Source organism: Megascapheus bottae, chromosome 5 (genome assembly GCF_031878675.1).
Source record: "Megascapheus bottae isolate mThoBot1 chromosome 5, mThoBot2.hap1, whole genome shotgun sequence".
Taxonomy (NCBI): domain Eukaryota; kingdom Metazoa; phylum Chordata; class Mammalia; order Rodentia; family Geomyidae; genus Megascapheus; species Megascapheus bottae.
This window is the reverse complement of record NC_143513.1, coordinates 84,516,266-84,521,243: the sequence shown is the minus strand read 5'-3', so window position 1 is coordinate 84,521,243 and position 4,978 is coordinate 84,516,266.

Below are 4,978 nucleotides of genomic sequence, written 5' to 3'. Positions count from 1 at the left end.
GTGTCCAGTGATGACGGACGTGTGAGTCAAACCACGTACTTGCAGAATATAACGCAAATGCAACTCGACGGATGGAGGAAGACTGGCCAGACTCTGAAGAACAAAGCTAGACGGAGGAGCAGGCAGAAGGAAACAGTTTTATTCCCAGCGACAGCAGAAAGTCAACAGCTATAATCTGGAGTCGTAAGTCAAAGAATGCAAGTCTGGGCAGCCTTGTCATAACCCAAGAAGAGAGCGGAAGGAAGTGACAGGACTACACAGGCTGAGATGGGTGGAGATGCTGATGGCTGACGTACCACAGACTTCCTGCACGCCCCGGGCCCTGGGACGTTTTATGTCTTGCTTGCGGATGGGCAAACTGAGGCATTGCCATTTTGTCTAATTTGTCCCAAACTCAAACAACACATAACTAGGATGCATTAGTCCTTTATGTCACAGAATCAACATGCACTGCCTAAAGATGGTCAGGCTGTGGCTGTGCTCCCCGAAGGCCGGCATTCCTCTTCGGGAACGCTGGGGAGTTCTTCCCCATGCCCAAACCCACCAACACCCCACCTACCTCCACATCAATCTCCAAGCTTGTGTCCCACGCTGGATTTCCTCCCTCCCCCCCTCCCTCCCTGCTCATGCCTGGGTCAGGCAGGGCTTGGCTCAGCAGCCACCTCTGTCCTCCTGTTCCCTCCTGGGACAGAGCCCCTCCTCGCTATGGAGGGTCCCTTAACTCCATCGCATGCGCTCACCCATGAGCCAGGGTCGCATCCAGCCCCTGCTTCAGGTCCTTGTCCACGAGTCCTACATCAGATTCCTCGTCTCCCTCCCACATCCAGTTCTAGCTCCGTGGACCCAGCTGTCAGCTCCGCCATCCAGAGCCCTCCTGCAAGGGGATGCGGGGAGACAGTATGGGAGGAAGAGTGGGTGCATGCAGTCATATGGTCAATGGATATATGTGAAAGGAAAGCCAAGGAAATGGAGTGGAGGGGTAGGAATGGGAGAGATGGGAGAAGGGTAAAAGGGGTGACACTGATCAGGATGCACTGGACTCCTAAACAGACAAGGTGGACTGAAACTCTGTACAACTACTTAAGACAATGCAGAGCATGATTAGTTACTGGGGGTGCATGAGAATCACGTTAAGATGCCCCGAGTAGTTGGTTGGAGGTAAGAGTCTCACTGACATCTCTGCCCAGGCTTTCTTTGAACCGTGATCCTCAGACCTCAGCCTCCTGAGTAGCTGTCTGTGGGAGTTTTAAGAGAAGACTTGTCCCCAGTTCCCTCATGCCAGGTGACCTGTCCCCTACATGTCTCCCATGGTGCCCGCTGTGTGGCTTTGAGGTCAGAGACACCCACCAGAGCTCAGTGCAAGCTGCTACAGTGCCTCTGAGTATCCCGAACTGTGTAAGTAAGCCTTTTTCCTTTATAAAGTACCTAGTCTTGTGGATGTTGCTAAAATAATAGAAAAGAGATCCAGATGAGGGGAAAGCTGGAAAGTCCACGGGAGCCAGAGGAGTAAGTCACGGTGCAGAGCGCTTGACATGGTATGGAAGTCCAACACGGTTTTGGAGTGTCCCTAACATCCCCCCCCACACACGGCTGACTCCTGGGGCTTAGGTGATCTGTGAGAGCAGGTGAGCACAGCTCAGAGGGAGCACGGGGTAGATGGAGCAGCAGAGCACAGTTCAGAGGGAGCACGGGTTGGATGGAGCAGGTGAGCACAGCTCAGCGGGAGCACGGGGTAGATGGAGCAGGTGAGCACAGCTCAGAGGGAGCACGAGGTAGATGGAGCAGGTGAGCACAGCTCAGAGGGAGCACGGGATAGATGGACAGGTGTGCACAGCTCAGAGGGAGCACGAGGTAGATGGAGCAGGTGAGCACAGCTCAGAGGGAGCACAGGGTAGATGGACAGGTGTGCACAGCTCAGAGGGAGCACGGGTTGGGTGGAACAGGTGTGCAAGTGAGCACAGCTCAGAGGGAGCATGGGTTGGGTGGAGCAGGCGAGCACACCTGAGAGGGAGCACAGGTTGGAGGGAGCAGGTGAGCACAGCTCAGAGGGAGCATGGGTTGGAGGGAGCAGGAGAGCACAGCTCAGAGGGAGCATGGGTTGGGTGGAGCAGGCGAGCACACCTGAGAGGGAGCACAGGTTCGATGGAGCAGGAGAGCACAGCTCAGAGGGAGCACGGGTTGGAGGGAGCAGGAGAGCACAGCTCAGAGGGAGCACGGGTTGGGTGGAGCAGGTGAGCATAGCTCAGAGGGAGCACGGGTTGGATGGAGCAGGAGAGCACAGCTCAGAGGGAGCACGGGTTGGATGGAGCAGGTGGCAGGCATGCACACTGCACAGGACACCCTCTCTGGTGGTGGGCGCAGGAAAGGAGGAGGAAGAGCAGGATTGTAAGGCCTCTGAATTCTGAGGTGATTTTCACAGCACGCATGAATCATAAGGAAACAACTTGTTTTTCAAGGTGAACTCTGGAAAGAGACCAAGGCCAGCTGACACAGCCCACAGCACCCCGTCCTCTGCCGTGTGGCCCCATGGGAGAGGACTCCTGCCTCCTCTCCACTGAGTTGGAGCAAGGACCCAAACCCCTGAGATGCCCACAGAGCCAGCTCCAGCCCTGAAAGACAGGACTGTCCTCTTCAGAGCGAGCTGCAAAGTCAGGGAGTGGCTCACTGCTGCTCGGTTTGTACAATGCTAGACGGAACCAGCTCTCAGAGGAGCTCCAGAAGCCCTGAGCAAACACCTCTAAATTCCCTAGTTACTTTTTCAGTAATATATATATGTATATGTATATAAATGTATATACATATATCTATCTCAACTCAGATTTTCTAATCTTCCCATAAACATGTATTACAATCTTGGGATTTTATCAAGCCCTGTACACAAAGTAATTACAGGAAGAATAGTGCATTATTTGCATATCTAGTATTTAAAGGGTTACTTCTGTAATTACCGAATGTAACTTAGGGTAAGCTGCTCAGCTGCCTTTCATCATGAGCCAAACATTGGGTTTTGAAAGGAATTCCTTTAAAGTTCATAATAGAAAGGCACATGGTAATGTTAAGTTACAACTCTAGCTTAAGTGAGTCAGACATGAAAGTATTTGTGACTGGTGTTCTATGTGCAGGTTAACTTTAGACACTTTTTAAAAAAGAAGTCAAGTGTCTCTCCCGCTCAGGAGGCGGGAGGTTATTAGCAGCAATGTGACATTGTCACTTTCAGACAGATCCATTCACCCCAAGCTTTCTTGTTTAAGTTCCCAGTATATCAAACCTTACTGTCAGTCAGGCCCTCAAACAAGTTTTAAAAAATCGCCCTGATTCCTTTCTTAATCCAGTCAGATCTTCCTTGGCAGTGAGGGAAGGGACAGTGGAGAAGGCAGGCAGGAAGGGAGGAGGCCGAGAAAAACTCAGCCCACAGGTGTGTGAAGTGCCGTGTAAAGACTGGGGACTCCCGGTCCCTGGGGCCGTGGTCCAATGACACAGCTCTGCTGGTCTTCCAGACAACAGCCAGTTAGCCAGGAAAAATCTCCTTCACCTGGCCGTCCTAAGGAGCTAAGAGTAGGCTGAAACCACTGGCTGCAATTCACACACACACACACACACACACACACACACACACACACACACACTTCATACACACAGGCTGCGCTGCTTAAAAGTTTTCAACAAGAACTTAAGTCTAAGCACTGAGGAGATGAGTGAGGTTGAAAAGGATTCAGCCTCAACTTTGATGTAAACATCCCAATTCTCCTGGAGGACAGCCATATCTTTGATCCTACACAAACTGTTAAGCATCAAGCGCCTTGAACCCTGATCAGTTGAAGTCTAACAAATTTTACAGTGATTTCCAGTTCAGGTTAGCTTGCAGGTGATTAATAGGGGGATAAAATGACAAGCAGGGGACTGTCTTCAGAATTCCTCAAGCTAACAAAGACATTTAAATAAATTAAATTAGTCTCAGTGCGTTGAAAAACTTGAAGCTGTTTTCGTGACATTCATTTGACATCTGGTAATAACCTTTAATATTTTCAAAGTATGTGTTCTTCCTTTTCAGATTTGCCAGGGAGGGTTTGTGCCCTTGGCTGTGTTGCTTTGTTATGGTTAGCTTCCCTTCGATGTGGATGAAGTCAGGTGTTATAAAAAGAACACAGAGCTGGAAATTAGCTGCCTTGCGTTCTAGACTTACCACTAACTATGTGGCTTTGGGCAAGTTACTTTACTCACAAAATGAAAGGCTGAGAATTGGATGGGTTCTATCATTCCTGTAGCCCTAATATCTTAAAAATCCTTTAGTATCTAGCACGTCAAGCCTTGTCTACAATCTTGATTTTCATCTCGGCTGCACTTTTGAAGCTGGGCAGCTCTGATACCAGGGTTTTATTCTAAGTGGATCCCGAGCATCTGAAAATCTAAGGCAGAGCCAGGACTGAGAGGCTGGCACAGAGAGCAAGGGCACATGGTTATTCACAGATGGAATCTGTAGGTCAGCCAAGAGGCCTTTATGTGTGGCCTCTAGGAGTGAAATTTCGGTTTCGGGAATTTGGCAGTAGCCTCTCCCCACCTTGTGGGGTATGGAAGCTAAGGAAGGAACAGGCCTTAGAGCCCCGGGGAGCATGGCTCCCCCCAGACGCAGGGATGGGCCGCCAGGAATGGCTCAGAAAGAAGTTGTAGTCTCTTGGCATTCCCACAGGGAGAGGAAGGAGGATATTATTAGGAGAGGATCACAAGGCCTCAGTAGCTCCGTGCATGGATCCTATAAAATGATGTTTCTCAAAATGGACTCCAGGAAATGGAAGCAAAAGGATTTTTTTATTGTACTGCTTGCAGTTCTTTTTTTCTTTTCTTTTCTCTTTGGTTTGGTCCCTTCTGTCACTGTTTTTGGCTTTTCTACCCCTTCGTCTTGTATTTAAGTTTATCTGACTTGGGGAGGAGAAGGGACACAGAGACAGTGGGACAAAGGATGAACTGATTCAACAGTAAA